The following is a 24,902-nucleotide window of genomic DNA, read 5'->3' as shown; positions in this document are numbered from 1 at the left end:
TGAATGTTTTTTTACTTCAAATCTAAATGAGGTTTCGCTCTGTTTCAACCGTAAACATTGTCCAACTAATTATTGAAGATTTCTGCATCCATTTTCACTGTGCTTTTCCCCCCACAGTGTGTATTGAATTCCCCAGTTTTTATTCCAACTTCACTCTCCAAACGGCATTGGCAATAAGTTAAGGATCACCAAGTGAAAAACTGAAAAGAGGTTTCAGCTCCACACCTAAAGTGACTGTGTCTCATACCGTGGCAACAAATCAAGCAGTGTGTTCACTTGGAGTGTTCATCTTACATACGATGTAAATTATCATTTTCCACCACTCTGGTATACATCGATCCAAGCCATGCTACCCAGACATAAACCTGCTCACAATGCACTTTCACTTGGGGAATAGATTGCCTATGTGAGAGAGGTACTATATCCTTCCACCCTCTGGCTCTGTCAATGTAATCAAATCAGTTATATCAGAATCAAATCTTACACGTGTGTGCATGCGTGCATGTGTGTGTGTGTGTGCGGGTGTGTGTGTATACATGTGCGTGCAAATGTGCATGTGATGGAATGTGGATATGTATTTGAACAGCTATGTCACACTAGAAACATGAAAGCTGTAAGTATTCATAGCCTCATCATCCTTCAAAGTCCTTATGATATATACTGTACACGAGTTTGTTCGAGATCCTTCCATCCAGCTTTGCATCACAACAAACCCTATTGTCTTCATGTGTCTGTCTGAGACAATAAAGATGTCATCTACACGACTCTACGACCGCCTCCATTCACACACCGCGAGAAGGGAACTGAAGAAAAGGAGGAAGCTCTGCTCCCAGATAAAGGATGTCATCCTGAAGAGGTTGGATATTTATTTTCATTTGATTTAACTAGGCAAGTCAGTTAAGGACCAATTCTGATTTACAATGACGGCCTACACCAATGTAACCGATGTGAAATGGCTAGCTAGTTAGCGGTGGGGCGCGCTAATAGCGTTTCAATCGGTGACGTCACTCGCTCTGAGACCTTGAAGTAGTGGTTCCCCTTGCTCTGCAAGGGCCGCGGCTTTTGTGGCGCGATGGGTAACGATGCCTCGTGGGTGAATGTTGTTGATGTGTGCAGAGGGTCCCTGGTTCGAGCCCGGCGAACCATGATGACCAAACCAGCCAAACCTGGATGACGCTGGGCCGGTTGTGCACCTGCCGTATGGGACTCCCAATCACGGCCAGTTGTGATACAGCCTGGATTTGAAGCAGGGCGTCTGCAGTGATGCCTACAACACTGAGATGCAGTGCCTTAAACTGCTGCGCCACTCGGGAGCCCAGGGTTAGGGTTAGGGTTCTGCACATCTATCCCTCCAGTGTTTAATTGCTAAATTGTAATTATTTCGCAACTATGGCCTATTTATTGCCTTACCTCCCTTATCTTACCTCATTTGCACACACTGTATATATACTTTTGATTCTCTCTCTATTGTGTTATTGACTGTATGTTTTGTTTATCCCATGTGTAACCCTGTGTTGTTGTTTGTGTCGCACTGCTTTGCTTTATCTTGGCCAGGTCGCAGTTGTAAATGAGAACTTGTTCTCAACTGGCCTACCTGGTTAAATAAAGGTGAAATAAAATAAATCAAAATGAACACTTAGAGACACTCTAGAATAGAAGAGCCCATGACAAGAAAGGCATTCATTGCATATTATGAAACAGGAGAAATCTCACCCATGCAAAGGGAATGTCCAATGAAGGAGTGTGTGCTGAGATTCAAGGCTACAAGGCTTCAAGGTTGCAGGACTACAAGGCTTCAAGGCACTTTGGCACTAGCTCGGCTAATGGTGGCTATTAGAAAGGCCGTCATGGCAAGGCCATGCTTCTCTGAAGTCTTTCAAAGCACCTCAATGTGGAGGCATGGCATTGTGCTCAAGAATAAAGCTCTGGAGCATGAGGGTGAAGGAAAACCAGCAAGGCCCTGACAAACACTCCCCCACACACACACACACACTAGGCTATGTACGCACAAACAAAAGGTGGAAAACATCAAGAAGCAGAGAGGCGGGCTGTCAAGAAAAGTGAAAGGAACCACTGCCTAGAGGTAGCAGAGCTGGAAAGGAAAGGATGGGGGGGGGGAGAAGGGGATGGAAATAACAGAGAGAGTAAAGGATGATAAGATTAGAAAAAAAGTGGGGAAGGAGGAAGGTGAGACGGGGAAAAGGGATGTGGGAAGAAAGATGTGTGAAATAACCGAGGAGTGATAGGAGAGAAACATTGGTTGGAGATGGAACGAAGAGTAACAAACAAGAGTGGGAGGAGGAGTGGGAGAGAAACATTGCAAAGACAGAAGAAGGAGAGAGGATGGATGGAGGGATAGATGGGAAAGCAAGCATTTAGAGATACTTTGCAACACCATGAGCAGAGTTGGCAAGAGAAAGAGCCAAGAAGAGCGAGAGAGAAATATCGAAGCACCATATTGTCAGAAGACAGTCCAACAAGAGAGAGTGAGAACCTGTAAGGGTGTTTGAGGGAGTCCAGACAGAGAGGGAGAGAGGAGAGGAGAAGACGAGAAGGAAGGGGGTAAAAGACAGAAGGAGAGAGAAAGAGATGGTGGTGGTGATTTGTAGATGCTATCTCAGTGCAGGGAGGTGTGTGTGACACAATCTCAAATTGGAAATCGCTGTTTCAATCTCCCCTCACTCTCTGGTTGCCCGCTCCACTGATAACGAGACCAGCCTAATTCTATTAAAAATAGCCTGTAAGTGCAGTGGTGGCAGAGACAAAGGCACAGTCAGGCAGGCGGAGGAAGAAACATGCAGGGAAGCAGCTCCTAACACTAAACAACTCCAAGTCATAGACTCTACCCTACCCGGAAGTAGCATTCCTCTCTATCTCCACATCCATCTACCTCTCTTACCTTTCTCTTCCTCCATCTCTCAGTCAGCCCCCTGTTCTATCGCACTACCCATCGGTCTGTCCATCTATCTACCTCATCCGCCTGTTCTTATCTCTCTCTACAGGTTAGTGTTCTCATTTAGGGGGTGCTCTGCTCTGATTCTCTGGCTTTCTATCCATCTCTCTTTATCTAACGCACTCCCTTCTCTCTCTCTCTCTGTGCATCCCTCCCTCCGTCTTTCTCTCGGGTCTCTGTCCTCAAAGGCATGTGCCAAGGTCTCGTCAAATGATGTTCAAAAAGTTAACCATGTGTAGAAAAAGTCTGAGTGACAGGTCTGTGCACTTTCATCTTCCTCTGCAACCCCTCAGCCTATGGGAGTAGAGGAAGAGAACTGCCTGACTGGTCTAACCAATAAATAAGTAGAGGGGCAGCTATAATCACCAATCAGCAGGCTGATCAATCTGATTGCATTGAGGGAGTTTTTGGGAAGACACTGATTGGATTGATGCAGCAGAATAGAGAATGAAGTTGAAAAGACCACCCAGCAGCCCGCCTAAGTCTCAGCGCTCAGACAAAATAAATAGCACATGCAATCCCAATGAGCCTCCTCATAACAGGTCTGCAGAGACCTGCAGTTGTCAGACAATAGGATTAGTTCAAAATGAGAGATAAAATCGGGAAAACAACGACGCGGAGAACAGCCCAGGACCCTTCTCGCCTCGGTATCATATGCTTCTGAACATCGGGCACATTTTCTTTCTCCAGACAACTTGCTTATTGGAAGCAGAAACGGGTAAGTGGGTTTGCCCACATAAAAAAAGTAAACACTTGTGACTCCACCAGGGATGAAAGTGTTGGGCTGATAAATGAATCAACCAGTCATTTGTTTATATCTACTGCTAAGGAGGCCTGGGTTTCTACTTAAGGCACACACTACGGAGAAGCAAAATGTTCATTCAACTGTGAGAAAGGTTCTGAATCTCTCTCTCTCTGCGCGCGCGCGTGTGTGTGTATGTGTGCCCGTCACACTTTGTAGCTAACATTGATCATTTCCTGTCATGCCAATAAAGTCAATCTTAACACAAATCTGAACGAAGAGAGGAGCGCCTCTACCACAACAGCAAAGGCAGAGAGGGAGAGAGATCAAGAGAGAGAGAGAATTTGGTAGACAGGAGACAGTCAAGGGTGAAAGATAAGAGATGTAGGGATTACAAGAGAGAAAGAGAGAGATAGAGATGAAGAAGAATACAATATATAGAGAGGAACAGTTATATAATCTGGGCTCTAGATGAGATGGTCACTGCCGAGGTGGGAGTTAGGGTCTGGGTGTGTGATGGGAGCAGGGACAGAGAGATTGGAAAGACGACAGTGAGATAAAGGGAATTATAATGGTCCGGGAGGAGAAGACCTAGAAAACAAGGGCCTCTCTGACAGTGGACTTAGAACATATCCTGCATCCTGTTTCATAGAGTCAGGAACACACTGATCTCAACATAGGCCTATATCCAATTCTAAATGACAAGGCAATGACCGACCAAACTCTTTAAAAACCAACCTAGGTATTTTGGCCCTCATCTGTCTAATCTCCTCCAGACCCAGAGCCCGGCCAGGCTCTTTGTTCCAAAAAGAAAGCCCAGCCGCGGAGTCATACTGAGAAAGTCAACCCCAATCAAGGTAGAGCCTCTACAGTATTAGTCTTGACTGACCCACAAAGCCTACCCAACACTAAAGCCAAGTTGAACTAGAGCAACACTATGTATGTGTCTTACAAGTGCAGTCAGTCCCCATACTGCTGATTGATAGGTAGAGTGAAAACCATGAATGGGATTGGCATTTTTCAACTGTCTAATCTATCTGGTCAACCCCCCTCTGTCTTTCTCCTTCCATCTCCTCATGGTAAAAACCTGGCAATCAATACCGGGATCGAGGGAACTAGTGATTTAGAGTAAGCTCTCTTCACCTCTCAGTGGTGTAACATTCATGATAGGCCAAGAGAGCACATCTTACTCAGGTCAGACGACAGCCATTCACTCCCCACACACAGGCCAAAACATTCACCATGAGAAGAACTGTCTGTCAGTGGTCTGACTGAGCAGCCATTTTGAAGGATGAGAGAGAGAATGGATTTGTCTACCTTTTGATACCCTATTCCCTGTATTAGGGCTGCAAGATGTGGACAAAATATCTCATTGTGAATTTTAGGGCTAGATATTGCAATTGGGATGATGAATTGGGATTTTCAAACACTTGGTAACGTGGTAATTCCATCAGACATGGTTAAAACAAGTGTCAGGGTAGAGAACATCACTTCTAAATGAGATCGTATGAACGAACACATACCGTGCTAACAGAATCTACTAGAACAATGGTATGTTGTAGCCGTGTAATAATCCACACGTGTGAGCTCCGTTTCAACTTAATTATGTTATACAGTGTTGTTATGGTGACTTGGGGAGAAATATATGCAAGATGGCGTGTGGTATCTCCTGTCCTGTCTGCAGATGTTTTTTTATAGGGCGTTACATTTGAAAACGCTTCGGCAACCAATCCCTGTTTGACATTAGTGTCTGGGGGGCTTTGCTGCTTCCGGACGCTTTCTTCACCATGCAATCGTCATGAAGTAGGGGATGGTTCTTCTTCAAATAGTTGAATGTATTTGTTGTGCTGTCGCCACAACTCTGAGGCACTTTTTAGACAACACTTGCATTTGGTTGACTGACATCTGTTTCCCGGTGGCTGAAATACTGCCATACACCATAAGATCCGCTGGTGATTGGTAGGCATCCTCTGTGCATGTAGAGAGTGAATGAAGTGAATCTAGGGCGTCTCATTGGAGGAGGTTCCGTGTACTTATTTTTGTTGTATTAACGTAGTGTCGAAGAAACGGGATAATTGCAGCCTCTTGCGATATTGATATTGCACGTCAATATCGCAATTCCGATCTGAATTCGATTCATTGTGCCGCCCTACCCTGTATAGTGCAGTACATTTGGCCAGAACAATGACTCTGCGGCTTTGGCCTAAAGTAGCACGCTACAGGGAACAGAGTGGTATTTGAGATTTGCACCGTTTATTTATTTTTTATCCCCAAAATAAGATGCCACCACAGCGAGGGAGACAAGGCGAGCAGGAAGGCAAGACAAGGATGTTTTGAAAAGCGGGTTGAAAACACACTTAGATGAGCTCTCCTCTCAGCAGCTCTAAGGAAGCTGGGATCAAACAGCAGAGTTCAAGGGTCTCTCATTACAATGATGCAGGGTGAGGCTGATGGGGTGCCAAGCGGCGCGGATGAATGGGACTTTTGGCTCAGGTTTTAGATAGTTATATTTTTTCCCGACACGGGTTGCTTTTATTCTACTGAAAGCACATTGAATCGATCTGCGTAAAGACCGGGGAGATTTGCTGGTGGATTAAGTCTTTCATTAGGGAAAGCGAGAAGTTAATTGCGACGACAGCTGCATTTCTCTGACTTTACACGATTGGCATTTTAACAGCGTCTCTTTAAAACGGAAAAAGCCATTTTCAATAAATGCAGGGCAATCTTTGCCCGATGAATCGAGCTCAAATGAGCTTTTCTTCTCATTCTCTCCTCCTTCTAAAGACGTGTTGGCAGCACAGTGTGCGGAGTGAGTTGTCGCGCAGAGACGTCACGCAACGAATAAACAAAACACGCGAACGATGAAACAGAAGCTCAGTGTGAAGAGATATCAAAGGTGAGCTAGAACACGGATGATGCCTGATGAAGGGAGAGAAGGGAGTATTAAACTGGTGAATAAAGTCACGGGGAACAGAGTGAGTGACAGGTTCTCTAACTGATTGATTAGGGCGGCGGGGGGGTTGAGGCAGTGCTAAAAGACAAGGAACAAAAGTGAGGGAATTGAGGGGACAAAAAAAATGTAACATTGTCAAATGACAAACTACGTCTAGGAAACACACAACAAGACATCAGCCTAGAAATGACCATGCTCAGACATGCACAATACGTACCAGTACGGAAGTAGAATAAGTTTTAAGATGAGAAATGCGGTATGAGGGGATATACAAAGGGGGGATTACAAGGACAGAGGACCCGGCAATGTATGGGCGCGAGAGAGACAGAAACAGAGTGAAAAAAAGAGTCAGAAAGCTAGAGAGAAAATGACAGCAGGGGGGAGGAGAGAGAGAGAGTGAGGGAAGGGGATTAGAAAGTATTGCTATATGTTTGAAAAGAAGAGATAGAGACAAAAGAAACAGGAGGCATGAAGGAACAAATGAGTGGGGGAGACAGACAGTGAGAAAGGAGGGATGGAGGACAAATGAGAGAAGGAGTGAAGCGGTGAGAGGAGGAATAGAGAGCAGGAGAAGCCCAGCGGTATATGAGAGACAGGGTAACAGGCACTGTTAGTGCCGATCAATTTCCCGTCCCTCAATAATAGATGTGACGAGTCTGGTGGGCTGTTATCAGACGTGCCTGACCAACCGAAATACAATCCCCACAGGGATCCCTCATACACTCATACACACACACTGGCACAACACACAAAAATACACACATACTACACACTGCCATAAACAGCATATACACATTACCACAAAGCCCAGGAGCACACAGTCACTCAGTGTCATGACCAGAGATTCTAGAATACACACACACACACACACACACACACACACACACACACACACACACACGTACACTCTCATCAACAGCACTTTCTCCCCAAATCACACAAACCACAAACCGTCATCAGCATTCCCACCGTATGCTATATCTTGCCTTCTCTCACTCTCCATTTCTCTTCTTCCTCCCCTCTGCTCTCCCCCGATGTCTTACCCTCTCCCTACGGAGACTCGCGCTGAGATTCATGCTCATCTCGTGGTGATGACAGCCGTGGCCATATGTCACTAGTGCTTTTAACAGTGCAGCTGTAAATGTAGCAGCAGGCATGTGGAAGAACCTCAGTGACAGAACACGACAGGAACATCTCTCTCTACCCAGATCTGTCACCAACACCTCCCCTTTCATCTCCAGCAATCCTGGGTATTGTGAGCGCGTGTGCGTTTTGGATTCCCTTATGTGTATGCAAGCTCTATCTGTGCATGTGAATCGTGTGCTGCCTGTGTGTAGCTATAACAGCCATGTGTGTGTGAGTCGTGGAATAGCAAAACAGATCAAATGAATCTAAACAGCGGCTGTGTGGAGACGACACCAGAACAAGGGTCAGTCTAAAACCCTCAAGGTCAACTCTAGACCTCGAAGACAGTTCCACTGCTTTTTTTCTCCATCGTTTCCCTCTAATCAGGGACTGATTTAGACCTGGGACACCAGGTGTGTGCGCAATAAATGATCAGGTGGAACAGAAAACCAGCAGGCTCCGTACCTCGTAGGGTCAGAGTTGAATAACCCTGGTCTAGAAGATAGGAACCCGGACTTAGAGTAAGAAAACCACAACTAAGAAGACTAGAAATGAAATCATGACCACAGTTACTCGAGAACAGGAGTGGGCAACTACAGTCCTCGGGGGCCAGAGAGGAGTCACACTTTCCCCCCCATCCCCTAGGGAACACAGCTGATTAAACTAATTGCATTCTAAACTGAAGATCATGATTAGCTGATTACTGGACAAAACATATTACTTTTTTGCTCAGGAAGATTGTGTACTATGCTATTGAATATTTAATACGTGTCCCCTATTTCCCTCTATTCAGTAGGACATTTACTTAGTGGGACCCTCAAGCTATTGTCATGTCCATGAAGCCAATACAAATGTCCGATCATGATGGCATAGTAAATGAGCCACTGTGTAAAGTGTGACAAAGATAATTATTCTAAAGAGAATGCAGTGAGTGGTGGGAAAGTCTAATACAGGCCATTTGGTCCGGATTCAACAGCCAATCTGTATTCTAACAGCCTGGGCTGTTACATTAATGTTTGACACAGTTTAATTCTGGCAGTGGCACAGTCAAGAAACTTTATTTGAGAAAGATGCTGACTGCTAAAATGACTGAGTCAGCAAGCCCCTAATACTGAGACAGACCCACCTCGAACACACACACAAACATGCCAACAAACACACACTCAGACAAACACACTTCCGTATGCACACATTAATTCAGAAACATTGGGCAGATTTGCCCGTTGCCACAGAGAGACGTGATGGTACTTCAAACCCGAAGACTCCTGATAGATTGTGGTCACAACTGAGCAGCTCTAACCTCAAGGTCAATGAGGATGAAAAACCCAAATCCACACAACGAAGCAGCCCACCCTGTGATTATTTACAGAGCAGACACACCAAGAATCCAATCCAGTTCATTTGGAGCATCTGAAGAGTATGATAGCCCATCTCCAGGAGCTAACACAAGACCCACCTCTCACGAAAGGTTACTCACACTCACCACGCGGGCATGTAGTTCAACAGACCACCTCCATGGCAGAAGCTCTATGGCTGTTACTGTGGAATTCAAAAAAAACATCCATTCAACCAACCAGCAGGTATTCCATTGGCATTTGAAAACATGAATCATCTAATCCCAAATGTTCCACTTAGTTAGAGGCAGTATCTATCTGGCGTTAAGCACATGACACCATGAAAGAGAGACACATGGACTGACTTCTGACTAAGGAATGCACATCAGGAGGTCCATGTCTCCTGGTGGGCGGTTTAAGTTCGAGGTGGTACCAGCTTGTTCGATTGTTATCCCGTGTTTGTTCCACCATTTCAGTTCAAACGCATCTTTTATTTCCTCTCTACGTATCAGTGAGTACATCAGCAGTCTCCCATGGAACATGAAATGTGAAACGCAAAACCCATTTCTGCTCCTTTGAACGTTTAGGATGTTGTTATATTTTCCCATTTCTGAGCTGTATCATTAATTATGTATAAAATTAGACTTTTTGATTTAAGAATCCAAAAACGCACCAACGTGATTCGAGCATGCTTCTGGAGGCAACACTTTTCTCGCTAATTGAAGTGAGAGACGATGCGCTTGAATAAAAATCAAACAAAGAAATGAGAGATACTGAGAGAGGATTAAAAAGGAGACAAAAAACAACGTTTTTCAATTCACGTTACTAATACTTTGACTCGTCACTAGGCACGATTAATGATCGATTAACAGCTGAACAGTCACACAAAAACAAAAATGCACACATGCACACACAAACATACATTCAAACACAAACACAAATAGAAACAAACACACACATATACTCACACGTACTCAACATATTTTTGTTCATTGTATGGGGTGCATTGAATGGATTAAGGCACGGATAGAACATTTTGAATGAGGAGACACTTTTATATGATGCGTTGCAAAAACAATAATGTGCACCGGAGCTGGGGGAAAAGACTGACCACTATAGCAACAGGAGTTACACACACACACACACACACACACACACACACACACACACACACACACACACACACACACACACACACACACACACACACACGCTTACTGTAAGCTACACTCTAATACACTTAAAATCACAAGCTCAGCGATCCTTGGACGAAGGTATTGATGATTCATTTTGTCTTTTATCAAAGAAACAGGAGTACTATTAAAAAGTGATCAGTCAACTACCAGGCATGAGGAGGCTGGCTTTAATTGCCCATTCATCAAAAGGGTTCCTCAAGTAGATCCAGCACTGAAATATCAGCCATGAACCAACTGAACTCCACTACATTAATAACGCTACTGATGAACCTCGTATACACACACTCTCCTGCTGGCTCACTATTAAAACTCATTTTACACACACAGGAGTGGACAAATTGTTTTTCACACACTGACACACCTTTCTCACACACACGCGCACGCACACACTCTCCAACAAGCAAATATATACATAATTTATACACATTTTTACAAGGACAATCACTTAAAAGAACATGATGCTGTCAAATACAAACAATTGGAGGCAGGCTCACTGTATTACAAACATCCAGTGCTTTATCATAGAGGACAATGCCATACATCATAATATACTGTAGTAATCAAATCTATGGCATGCTTAAACAATCATGAATAAACACAGTCTCTGTATACTGCCTAGTAGCATCAAGAAAACCTAAATCTCACCATCTCATTCCAGCCATTTTATATAAGCTTAAAATGCACGGCCTCTAAGGATGTTTTCAGCCAATTCCCTGCAGAGAATGCCACATGAAGAACAACGCGGGTTTGAAACAGGAATTAAACTGGTTCATTCATTTTGTTCTCTTTGGTTCCATTACCAGGCTTCAAGACACTTACAGGCATTTGAGCATTTTTGTCATGTTTTGGGAATTCTTGCTTTTATCCATTTTACCGATGCATGCACTCTAACGAAACAGTTTTCGGTCACTTCCCCTGAATTATGCGTGCTGCCTGCCTAGATTTTCCCACACGAGCGGCTGCATCCATTGACAATTCATCCGTCTCTTCTGCTCTCATTTTCTGGTTTTAGCATTTCCACTAAACCCTGCATCTCCAGATCAGCTGTGTTAGCTGCTAAGCAGCTGCCCTGGGTCAGGACTTGGCTGGAGCTGTTATTAAGGGTTACACTAAAGACATTTAATGGGTTAAAATAAGCTTGAAGACCCATACAGACACACTCACACACACACTTATCTTGTGTCTCCTTCTGACGATGGATGGATGAGAAAAATCCTCAAAGTGCCAAAGCGAAGCCAGGCTGGTGTTTGATGTGAGGATAATGATTTAGGTATGCTGCTGCCTGAGAAAGAGACATTTTTTATGCCAACCTGAATGGGGCCTGGAAACCCTCATTTAGGGCTGTGAGTTGGAAACCAGAAATTTGTAGGGTCCGATGAATATTACAAGCATGAGATTTGCTGAGGTCTGAACAAGGAAGTTCTGAAAGAGAAGTCTGATGGCATTTGGTTGGTGTTTTGATGTATGGGGAAGGTTTGGTAGTTAGGAGAGCACACTACAGCTCACTACCTCTTTCACACGCCATTCCTCCAGGGGGCAGCAGCAACCATGTCCAAGTGCTGTGCTGCCAAGCCTTGATAAGGACAGGGGATCGTCAGTCAGTGTCCCAGCTTGCAAGCCGTGAGGCTGTTGGGTTGTTTGGTGGCCGTGACGCCTTCATTTATTTATTTATAATATTTATGCCTCTATGTAGTTTTCGTTTTTGTATATATTTGTTTTCGTCACAATCTTAACATAATAATCCGCTTGGACTGGCCAACCAAGAGGTCGAGAGAGACAGAGCTGTCCCTGGACCATAGTAAGGTTGCTCTCTGCCTGGACACATGTACATTTAACACAACGCTGACTTCTCACATAGATCCACATCTTAAATCAGGTTACAGACCAGTTAACTAGATCTAAGACCGCTAGACATAACGAGTGCAGCAAAATCAGTAGGTTAGTTATTAGTTTTGTAACATTGGTTTGTATTTAACCTTTTCATGCGTGAGTTCCAAACATCTCTAACGGTCGCCCCCAGGGCAAGAATTGTTTATGCACATGATGTCAGAATGCTCTCACTGTTCCAAAATGTGGTTGTTATGCAACAGGACAATTAACCCATGCTGCCCTTAAACCAAGGCACGCTGCCTGCTAATTAACTATAGGCTGTTTCAACTTGTCATTTAAAAAAAAAAAAAATTGAATTGAGGTGTGTTCCACCTCCTCATTAATTCACATAGTAGTAGCAAATTATACTGTTTCGGCCTATTTACGTTTGAGGCATTACTGAGCCGGACAAAACTTCTCTCTTCTACAAGAGTCCAAGCACAAACGTTTTCCTCGCCTGCATATTGCCCACATTGACTTCACTACTAATAATAACTTTGGACATGTGCGCGTTCCTATAAAAGTAAGTGCCTTATCACGTGATCATTCTAGTTTCTGTATATCTAGTTGTTAACATTTCTACTGTGGCACACTGTATGTACAGTACCAGTCAAAAGTTTGGACACACCTACTCATTCCAGGGTTTTTCTTTATTTTTAAAATGTTCTACATTGTAGAATAATAGTGAAAACATCAAAACTATTAAATAACACATATGGAATCATGTAGTAACCAAAGAGGTGTTAAACAAATTATTTTATATTTGAGATTCTTCAAAGTAGCCACCCTTTGCCTTGATGACAGCTTTGCACACCAGCTTCATGAGGTATTCACCTGGAATGCATTTCAATTAACAGGTGTGCCTTGTTAAAAGTTTATTTGTGGAATTTCTTTCCTTCTTAATGCATTTGAGCCAATCAGTTGTGTTGTGACAAGGTAGGGGTGGTATACAGAAGATAGCTCTATTTGGTAAGAACAGCTCAAATGACAGTCCATCATTACTTTAAACTGTAATAGCTACTGTAAATTGGACAGTGCAGGTATAACCTCTTGACGCTAGGGGTCAGATTTTTTATTATTATTTTTTTTTAAATATCGTTCCCAAGGTAAACGGACATATTCTCTGGCCCAGATCGTAGAATATGCATATAATTTACAGATTAGGATAGAAAACACTCCAAAGTTTCCAAAACTGTCAAAATATTGTCTGTGAGTATAACAAAACGTATTCTGCAGACGAAAACCTGAGAAAATATAACCCGGAAGTGATCATTCTTTTTAAAAATCTGTGTTTCCTGGACCGTCTATCCTCCATTTAAAGGGGTATCAAACAGATTCATTTTCCAATGGCTTCCTCAGGCTGTGACCAGGCTTTAGACATAGTTTCAGGGTTTTATTTTGAAAAATGAGCGAGATGTTTCAAAAGAGGTCAGGTGTCCTCTGAATAGTTCCTGCGTGCGAGAGAGGGGCTCCCCACTTTCCTTTTCTCTCTTAAAGAATAGGTTACGGTCCGGGTGAAATATTATCGATTATGTTTGTTAAAAACAACCTGAGGATTGATTATAAAAAACATTTGACATGTTTCTACGACCATTACGGATACTTTTTGGAATTTGTCAAACGGAACGAGGCTTTGGTTTTCTGAACATAACGCGCAACCCAAATGGCGTTCTTTTGTGATAAAAGTAATATTTATCAAACAAAAATAACATTTGTTGTGTAACTGGGAGTCTCGTGAGTGGAAACATCTGAAGATTATCAAAGGTAAGCGATTCATTTTATTGCTTTTCTGACTTTCGTGACCAAGCTAACCAAGCTAATATAAGGCTAACTGTTGTAGCATTGATTGCTACACTCACAAAAGTTTGGATTTCTTTCGCTGTAAAGTATATTTTCAAAATCTGACACAATAGGTGGATTAACAACAAGCTAAACTGTGTTTTGGTATATTTCACTTGTGAGTGCATGATTATAAATATTTGTAGTAATATTTTTTTATCTGATACGTTTGGGAATTTTCATCTCCCTTTCAGGATCGGAACGAGGCTGTAGTTTTCTCAGCATAACGTGCAACCGAAATTGAGTTTTTTTGTGATAAAAGTAATATTTATCGAACAAAAAGAACATTTGTTGTGTAACTGGGAGTCTCGTGAGTGGAACCATCCAAAGATTATCAAAGGTAAGCAATTAATTTTATTGCTTTTCTGACTTTCGTGACCATGCTAATTTGGGGCTAGCTGTTGTAGCATTGATTGCTACACTCACAAAAGCTTGGATTTCTTTCACTGTAAAGTATATTTTCCAAATCTGACACGATAGGTGGATTAACAACAAGCTAAGCTGTGTTTTGGTATATTTCACTTGTGATTGCATGATTATAAATATTTTTTGTAATATTTATGCATTTGGCACCCTGCAATTCTAGCGGTTGTTTAGGAAAGTGATCCCGTAAAAGGGATCCGTAGCGCAGAGAAGTTAACAAGAATTTAAGCTTTCTGTCAATATCAGACATGTCTATGTCCCTGGAAATGTTCTTGTTACTTACAACCCTGTGCTAATCGCATTAGCCTACGTTAGCTCAACCATCCCAAGGGGGACCCACCAATCTTGTAGAGGTTTTAAGACATGAAGGTCAGTCAATCTGGAAAATTTCAAGAATTTGAATGTTTCTTCAAGTGCAGTTGCAAAAACCATCAAGCGCTGTAATGAAACTGGCTCTCATGAGGACCGCCACAGGAAAGGAAGACCCAGAGTTACCTCTGCTGCAGAGGATACGTTCATTCGAGTTACCAGCCTCAGAAACTGCATCTCAAATAAATGCTTCACAGAGTTCAACAGACATCACAACATCAACTGTTCAGAGGGGACTGAGTGAATCAGGCCTTCGTGGTCGAATTTCTGCAAAGAAACCCCTACTAAAGGACACCAATAAGAAGACTTGCTTGGGCCAAGAAACAAGAGCAATGGACATTAGACCGGTGGAAATTTGCCCTTTGGTCTGATGAGTCTAAATTAGAGATGTTTGGTTCTAATCGCTATGTTTTTGTGAGACGCAAATCGAATAATCTCTGCATGTGTGATTCCCACCGTGAAGCATGGAGAAGGTGTTATGGTGTGGGGGTGCTTTGCTGGTGACACTGTCTGTGATTTATTTTGAATTCAAGGTACACTTAACCAACATGGCTACCACAGCATTCTGCAGCGATACGCCATCCCATCTGGCTTGAGCTTAGTGGAACTATCATTTGTTTTTCAACAGGACAATGACCCAACACACCTCCAGGCTGTATAAGGGCTATTTGACCAAGAAGGAGAGTGATGGAGTGTTGCATCAGATGACCTGGCCACCACAACCAACCGACCTCAACCCAATTGAGATGGTTTGGGATGAGTTAGACCGCAGAGTAAAGGAAAAACAGCCAACAAGTGCTCAGCATATATGGGAACTCCTTCAACACTGTAGGGAAAGCATTCCAGGTGAAGCTGGTTGGGAGAATGCCAAGAGTGTGCAAAGCTGTCATCAAGGCAAAGGGTGGCTACTTTGAAGAATCTCAAATATAAATATATTTTGATTTTCTTTGCACTTTTTTGGTGACTACATGATTCCATATGTGTTATTTCATAGTTTTGATGTTTTCACTATTGATCCACAATGAAGAAAATAGTACAAAATAAATAAAAACTCTTGAATGAGTAGGTGTGTCCAAACTTTTGACTGGTATTGCATGTATGTATTTACTGTTTTATTCACATGTTTTCCAGTTCTGGTGACAAATCATGCATTCCGATTCTTGCATAGACTGTAATGGACACATATGATAAGTGTAAAATACTTTTTTGAAGGTTGTACTGATTATGATGAGCTAAGCTAATTGCCAGCTCAATGTGGCGCCATGTTTGTTGACATCATACAATGCATTATGGTTGTCACGTAAAATGTCTGTCAGACCAAAGATGTTATAACAAAAACGAGATGAAGGGATGGTTCAATCGTCTTTCGAGTAAACTTCCGGAAGTGAATGATGAAAGTGAATGATGGTAGAAGACACACCCGTGATGTGATAAAATGTAAATAGTAATTGCTATTAGCTAATTCATATTATGGTTTCTTTCAGCCGAGAGTTGGCTAATTATGACCGCTTGTGTTAGGTTCATCTTTCCTCAGTTAGCGCTACGACTAATGTAGCCTGAATTTTCCGGTTTGGATTAGAATTGTGTTATTGTGTCGCTACTTCTGTGAATGTCTGAACATTGCATCCAAAAATAAACTGCTCACATTGAGGACATAACGGTGTAAGGACTGTGTTTGTGCAAAATGTTTCTGTGAAAAAACATTGTGGCCAGCTCAAACGCTGACTGTTGCATCAGTCGTAACTGGACATTCTATATAAGCATTCTAATCACACCGGTTTGAGCGTACGCTGCAGGGACATTGTAGAATGAGCACTCCTGTGTGTTCGTACGTGTCAAAGGGTTCATTTCGATAGTTAGTTAGCCTACATTATATTGAAAGAAGCTCTGTGTAAACAAACCTGTCGGTCTACGTGTGAACGATACTTTAAATGGCAAGGGCTCTGCATTGCTGAATGCACTGCAGCTATCGGTTCATCATTGTCATACAGTAATTCAGTGTGTAATACCCATCTAAGTCCCTGCGAAGCAGAGGAGCAGGCAGTGTCTGCACCGAGCATGTTAAGCCCACTCAATGTCCTATAGGACAGGCCAATTTAACACAGGAATAAGCCAATTATCTTTGTGGAGTAGACAAATTTACAATAGGATTTCCCCCAATTCCTTCTGGACTCCCATGTCAGAGCTTGGAGTTGCTTTCTAACGGCCACACACACCGCCGCAAGCCTACCCAATACGAACACACACACACTCCCACACTTGCATCAGACACACTCCTGGGTGAGCCCTTACTGCGATGAATGTACCGTCTATTCCTTAAATGAAAGCTCCCTCTCTCCCTTTACAATAATGTCTCCAGCAGAGCGGACTGCTGTACATTTTCATGAGGAAATCCTCCATAATCCGAGCGGCCAGCGAGAGAGGTGGTTCACGTCAATCTCTGAAGGCAGGAAGAGGCTTGGCGCCTCACGTGCCTGCCACACTCCAGCCCCACATCCCTACATGCTCCAGCCACAAAAGAGACCTCCTCCCTGGGCTTGGCACAGTGGGCCAGCTGCATCCTCCCACACCGTGTTCAGGAGAAGGCAGAAGAGCCACAGTCGCCTGTGTACAATCAGACCGTGACAAGCTCTAGCAGCAGCATCCATCCATGAGGAGAACACGGCTCCTCCACAACCATTTCTCTAAATGGGTACCCCAGGGAAGAAATATGTCTTCCTGATGAACCAGTCTGATTGAGAGGGGAGTCACCCGGGTGTTATATTGCATGTCTTTAACCAACACCTCTACAGGTAGAGACAGTGGGAAGATCTCTGTCTGGTTGAATCACATTTGTGAAGGCAGAAGCGTCAAAGGCTGCTATGTTTCTTTATCAGTTAGCGCTCTATAAGGTGCCACCAGGGAGGTAGAATGTGGAGGAGCTAATTCCATTTTCTGACTGAACAGCATGAGTACATGAGTGTGGGTATCCCTGGCAACGTGGGACTCAGAAGCCCCATTTCCCCCACAACAATTGGAGTGGGAATACGATAATGAAATAATCTCTCCCTCTCTGAGATGACTCCAGGGAACACTCCGAGTCTTCAACAGTCGCTATTCTAACGGAGGGTCCCGGCACGGCGTCTAATTCCTTTAGCTGAATTGAACGCTACTGAATTGGTAGATGTCTATAACAGCAGTCAATTCCCTTCTCTGAACTACAAAACCCAAGGGCGGTAGACTGTAGGTCTTCAATAGTCATTACTTTGGTTTCAGAAAGGGAAAACAAGCCATTGATCATCCCCCCTGTTAACAGTGCATTCCCAACTCGGCTACATGTCTAACCGTAATTTTGCTGAATAAGAGCCTTGGGGGCGCTGTGTGTCTTAAACACTCTCTTAAACGTCTACAGAGAGTAGCCCGAGGAGAGGATGTGTCATTCGAGAGAGTCCCCGGCCCCTCCATTGTCTGCTATGGCTGCCACTGGTGACGTGGCTCTCTTCGAGAGAATAACTTCATTTATCTGGACAGCAAAACACTTTAGCCACACTTGAGATAAGGGTTGTGGTGTTGTTACATAGGAGCAAAACTGTGGAATAACAGCCAGGGAGGTTTCTGATTTGCCCGGGCCAGGCCTGCACGATATCACCGCTCTCGAACACTTGCTCTCTCTGTCTCTTTCCCTCACTCATCTTCTTTTTCTGGCCTTGGCCCTTCTATCTCACTATTGGTGTCCTTCCATCTCTCTCTCCTTCCTCCATTCAATGTCTGTTGTAATAAACAGTAATGTCCGGTAATGGGAGGTGGTGAGTCCTCCCTGTCACAACAGCAGCACCTCTTTTTCAGCCTCCCTTCTCCTTGTCGCTTTATAGCTGACATAAGTCACTGAGTCAATGTCTTGTCTATACACACACACACATCTACCCTTCCTCTCAGTTCTCTCTCTCCCTCTCACGTCTCACTCAGGGTAAATACAAAAGCTCTTTGGTGTAAAGAATTATGAGCTTAATGCTGACACAGATTGTTTTGCTCTGTTTTAACCAAATTAGCGGAGAGCATTTGTCTAATGTCCGATCTCCCTTGATGTATTCTCACAAGACCTTTCGCTGCCAAGGCAAAGCCAGGTCGAAATTGAATGTACAAGCACAGGAAAAACTGTGCACACAGCCAAACACAGAAACACACATAAAAAAAAAAGATAAACACATGCATAGTCATTGATCATCAGCCAAACTTATATGCTTCATCTACAAATATTAAATATAGCCTACCTGTGTTCCATATAAAGCACACTGATTCATCAGTAGAATACATGGTGTGATACATACTGCAGTGATTGAAGTGATTATGGATGAGCCAGAGGCTCACAACGATGCACTAAAACCCACACAAAGGTACTGAAAAGTGATTGAAGGATCTCTAAATACGTGTGTGTTGGAACGGGGGAGAGGGAGAGGGAAAGGGGGGGGGGGTAGTGCACAAAACCAGGGGACATGCATCATTTTCCACAGAGAAAAATGCCAGCTACAGAGGCTTAACATTAAAAGCTGGCATGGCTTTACAACATCAAATACATAGCATACTATTCAACCCACTTTAGGCTACTGTACACACAATGGTAAAACACCGCAAATAAAACACATTCACATTCAAACATGGACAGAATTGTTGATAGCAGCCTACTGCTAAAGGGCAATCATAAATCCCAGAAAATGTTTGTCACAGAACAGTAAAACGCGCCACCCAAACACCCAAACACACACACACACACACACACACACATCACATTACCATATCGGAGAGACAGCACCGAACACAGCCCAGTCTTGTCACCGCGCGCTCACACCGACACCCCTCAATATCAAGCCAAACACTTGTTATAACCGATTTGGTACAAATAATAAATGGATACAATTAAGCTGGTATTATGAAGCGATACTGACAAGATCACCTTCATTAGGGACGCGCTGATCCTCGTAGACATTGCGCATGCGGCAGGTAAAAGATTTGCCTCGCACACACTCGGGTGTCACTGTCGGTTTTTGGTAGGCTACGTGTCTAGTCTGCCGCTACCCCGCGGATCTTTTAACCGTGACAGACAGAAGTGCGCGCACCATCTGCTCGGACTCGGTTCAGTCACGTGAAATCTGCACTGGTCCATCTCTCCCAAGTGACCCCGAGACGTGCGCGTGCCCTGTTCACTTAACTGAGTTATGCGGTTGTAATAGATGACAAAATACCTACAAATATGTGCATCAAAGTCTAAATTCAAGGTACTCGTAGCCTAGCCCATGGTCACAATAATAACATGTGTGGGTTTGTCAAGTCTGTTTAAGAGACGTTGTAGACATTGGCCGTTGTTGCATGAAATCGCCCAAAATCTAGTGGAGTAGCCAACACACTTTTTGACATTTCAACATAAAATGTAAGAAAATCTGTTCTCTCTTTCAGCCCCGCAATTATGCACAAACAAGGTTCACTATAAAACCACCATGCAATTCATCTCGAAGAACGTTTTCAAGAATACATATAAATGTTTAGGCTATTTGGTGTAATGCATTCAGACTGACAAAGAAATAATGCATTTGATAGACTGTCAACCAAATAAAAATACGATATTTATCTTCATTTGCTTCTATAATATCGCGGTTAAAACATATTCTTCCGACTAACCGCGCGCCATGCTTGATTACCTTTTGGTGATGTTAAGAATTCATTTACCTTCAGAGGTCGATCTTTGAATATTGTCTGAAGTTTCTTGCCTCTCGTCGTATCTGCCCGTCTCTAGTGACAAGAGTCACACTGAGTCAAATGTGAACAGGGCAAACGCTGTTGTCGCATCTCTCTCTCGCGCTCCAATAATAAGACCACTGTCTTAATCTCTCATCATGTACACTCGCTCTCTCTCTCTCTTCCCATCTCCTCCGTTTTAGCCTACTAACAGTTCACCACCATTTTTCAGGTCATCATCATCATCGTAGTAGCCTGTCCATCAACTAGACATCATCATCAGTCAAATAAAAATGTTATCAAATTATTTTCATTTTCACCATTGTTGGGTTTTTTTTAATGTTCATATTGAATAACTAGCCCACAGTTCCTGTTGAAGGAAGAGAGAGCTCTGGTTCTGCAGGTCCATTAGAATTGTAAGAGAGACTGTTCCTCCTCCATTACATAAACACGGTCAGAACAGGGCCAGCCAGATGACAGAGGATGAAAAGACTGATTTATCCACTGGTGTGTGTGTGTGTGTGTGTTTGTGTGTACTCACTCTGCTCTCTTTATGGACGTGTGAGAGTGTGAGTCCCTCCGGCATTAACGGGTATAGCGTGGCATTGAACGCCTCCCTACTACCCTTCCTCCCCAATAACCCAGGTCACTTATATCCCCCTAGGATTTATGAGGTGTAACATCACGCTCGCACACACACACACGCGCACACACACACACACAGAAGGACACACACACAGGACACACCCACCCCATGCACCTCCTTATCACTGAAACACCTTCAAATGATTTATCCACTAGCTAATCTCAATCCTTCCAGATCGTGTGTGTGTATGTGTGTGTGTGTGTGTGTGTGTGTGTCTGTGTGTGTGTGTGTGTGTGTGTGTGTGTGTGTGTGTGTGTGTGTGTGTGTGTGTGTGTGTGTGTGTGTGTGTGTGTGTGTGTGTGTGTGTGTGTGTGTGTGTGTGTGTGTGTGTGTGAAGGACAGCATCAGCGAGTGAGATGGATGTGGGAGGAGTCTTTCCTCCAGTGAGGATGTGGCTCTCATATTCAGTTGAAGTCGGAAGTTTACATACACTTAGGTTGGAGTCATTAAAACTTGTTTTTCAACCACTCCACAAATTTCTTGTTAACAAACTATAGTTTTGGCAAGTCGGTTAGGACATATACTTTGTGCATGACACAATTAATTTTTCCAACAATTGTTTACAGACAGATTATTTCACTTATAATTCACTGTACCACAATTCCAGTGGGTCAGAGGAATACTGTGTATGACTGTTGAAAATTACAGAAAATTATGTCATGGCTTTAGAAGATTCTGATAGGCTAATTGACATAATTTGAGTCAATTGGAGGTGTACCTGTGGATGTATTTCAAGGTCTACCTTCAAACTAAGTGCCTCTTTGCTTGACATCATGGGAAAATCAAAAGAAATCAGCCAAGACAAATTGTAGATCTCCACAAGTCTGGTTCATCCTTGGGAGCAATTTCCAAATGCCTGAAGGTAACACGTTCATCTGTACAAACAATAGTAAGCAAGTATAAACACCATGGGACCACACGGCCGTCATACCGCTCAGGAAGAAGACGCGTTCTGTCTCCTAGAGATGAACGCACTTTGGTGCGAAAAGTACAAATCAATCACAGAACAACAGCAAAGGACCTTATTGATGCTGGAGGAAACAGGTACAAAAGTATTTATATCCAAAGAAAACTGAGTCCTATATCGACAAAACCTGAAAGGCCGCTCAGCAAGGAGGATGCCACTGCTCCAAAACCACCATAAAAAAGCCAGACTACGGTTTGCAACTAAACATGGGGACAAAGATCGTACTTTTTGGAGAAATGTCCTCTGGTCTGATGAAACAAAAATAGAACTCTTTGGCCATAATGACCATCTTTATGTTTGGAGGAAAAAGGGGGAGACTTGCAAGCCGAAGAACACCATCCCAACCGTGAAGCATGGGGGTGGCAGCATCATGTTGTGCTTTGCTGCAGGAGGGACTGGTGCACTTCACAAAATAGATGGCATCATGAGTCAGGAAAATTATGTGAATATATTGAAGCAACATCTCCAGACATCAGTCAGGAAGTTAAAGCTTGGTCGCAAATGGGTCTTCCAAATGGACAATGACCCCAAGCGTACTTCCAAAGTTGTGGCAAAATGGCTTAAGGACAACAAAGTCATGGTATTGGAGTGGCCATCACAAAGCCCTGACCTCAACCCTATAGAAAATTTGTGGTCAGAACTGAAAAAGCATATGCGAGCAGAGGCCTGCAAACCTGACTCAGTTACACCAGCTCGGTCAGGAGGAATGGGCCCAAATTCACCCAACTTATTATGGGAAGCTTGTGGAAGGCTACCCGAAACGTTTGACCCAAGTTCAACAATTTAAAGGCAATGCTACCAAATACTAATTGAGTGTATGTAAACCTCTGACCCACTGGGAATGTGATGAAAGAAATAAAAGCTGAAATAAATCATTCTCTCTACCATTATTCTGACATTTCTCATTTTTTAAATAAAGTGGTGATTTTTACTAGGATTAAATGTCAGGAATTGTGAAAAACTGAGTTTAAATGTATTTGGTTAAGGTGTATGTAAACTTCCGACTTCAACTCTATCTCTGCCTCTCCTAAATAGCAAGGACAAGGAGCAACAGGGGGCAGACAAAGAAACAGCAAGACACAAACAGTCAGGCATAAACAGGTAATATGATACACAGACAGACAGACATACAGTACAGACAGACATACAGTACAGTACTGATATAGACTTGTGATGTATGACACCCAGAGACACTCAGACAGACAGACGGACAGATGTCCTCTCCTCCACCTGGTGGGTGTGGCCCCCCCTCTCCACCTGTCTGCTCATTTGCAGTCCTGTTCGGACTTCCCTTTCACAGGATGGCAGACAGCAGCACAAATACTGGGACGTGTGTACAGGAGAGCACAGTAGGTGTGTGTTGCGCGTGCATGCCGTCGAGGGAGGAGAGAGAGGGAGGAGAACGGGGTTTGTGTGTGTCTGCATATGTGTGAGATCAAGAGTATGTGATGGAGAGTGGGGGAAATATGACAGGGTGTGTGTGTGTGTGTATGTGCATTTTGTCAAAAGTGGGGGAAATGTGACAAGGACAATGTGTGTGGTGTGTCAGCATGAGTGTGTGCGATTGTCTGGATTTAAATATATCCATATATGGGTCCTTCCTTTTGTTTTTCCTTTTCTGCATCCCTCACTCCGACAGTCAACCCAATGTCATAGCTCCTTTTGCTAATCACTTTCAGCCTTTTGCTCCTGCGTGGTCAGAGAATGGATGGAGAGAGGAGGATGATAGGAGCGGTTGAGAAAGCTGGCTGCATCCTGCACAGCTCAGCTAAGCTATTGCTGAGCCCCGACCTGCCTCATGTCTCTTTAGGCATGAAATTACTCCTCAACCACTTATGTCACTCAGAAAACACAGATATACCTGGTTTTGCCTCACTCACCCGAGACCAGATCTTATGTGGCTTTAGAGCGTACGGTTTCTAGCCCACTTCCCTCAGGTAAAGAGACTGCGCTGCTTTGCCCCAAAGGTACTCCACTGCAGCGGAACTGCTTAGACAACAAAAGGATAAATATATACGCAGGCACATTATCCTTTGCACAAATAAATAATATGTACAGGAAAATTCACACAATGTAGGTCACTTGGGACACAGATGTGTGCCAAGCGAAGAACAAAGTGCTGACGACAAAAACACCAACAGCCAAATTGATGATTATTACCGGGACAGTAATGACGATAATCATCATTATCATCCAAGCAGAGAGGAAATAACAAAGTTTCGCAAATTATATGGTGGCTTTTTGTGTCCACCACATGCAGAGCACTGAGTTGGCGATGCTGTGCGTGTATTTACACCGATACAATGTTTTGCACCTGTAATTGAATTCAAAATAATTGTGTCATTATATTTGCAGTGAATGTGAATTTCATGATCTACGTTCACCATTTTATGACTAACATGGCTGTCCACATATTATCGTCACTCTGTTGTACTATATTATAGATAATTAAGTCATGGCAGTATGTATTTACGGTAAGTGTGGTGTGAATGAACATTTATAACTTTCTTTTCACCATCCCTTTATTTTGCCACCATGTAAGCGATTTGTATCTCCCAGAGCTGCATTCTCTCGTCAGTGGCATCAGTTCACTAATGCTCTCTCACATCACCACAGGGATGGTGCAATTTAAAGGGTATTCAAGGCTCCTGCCACCGCAAATACATTGATATCTATTTTCCTGACATCTGGTCTTTTACAAAGATAATTTCTTTGATCTGTTTCAGGTTTACCATTACTTAGCTATTTTAGTCTGTCTGCTCATCCATCCTCATCTT

The 24,902-nt window shown here is 43.3% G+C and overlaps 1 protein-coding gene across 8 annotated transcripts in view; it reads right to left on the bottom strand.

Annotated features, from left to right (window-relative positions):
• Positions 1-20,992, bottom strand: part of LOC129824266 (desmocollin-1) — a 137,196-nt gene extending 116,204 nt beyond the window's left edge. Inside the window, exons 1-2 of one of the 8 annotated variants that reach the window (XM_055883784.1) lie at positions 20,504-20,992; positions 9,257-9,312 (exon numbers count right to left, since the gene is read on the bottom strand). The gene's annotated coding sequence lies outside the window, so the exon portion shown is untranslated. The other 7 variants (XM_055883780.1, XM_055883779.1, XM_055883787.1 and 4 more) reach the window with 7 other exon arrangements.
• Positions 20,993-24,902: the final 3,910 nt, after the last annotated feature.

The sequence above is a fragment of the Salvelinus fontinalis genome, chromosome 26 (genome assembly GCF_029448725.1).
Source record: "Salvelinus fontinalis isolate EN_2023a chromosome 26, ASM2944872v1, whole genome shotgun sequence".
Classification (NCBI taxonomy): domain Eukaryota; kingdom Metazoa; phylum Chordata; class Actinopteri; order Salmoniformes; family Salmonidae; genus Salvelinus; species Salvelinus fontinalis.
Note: the sequence above shows the minus strand (reverse complement) of the source record. Positions and strands in the feature narration are given on the sequence as shown.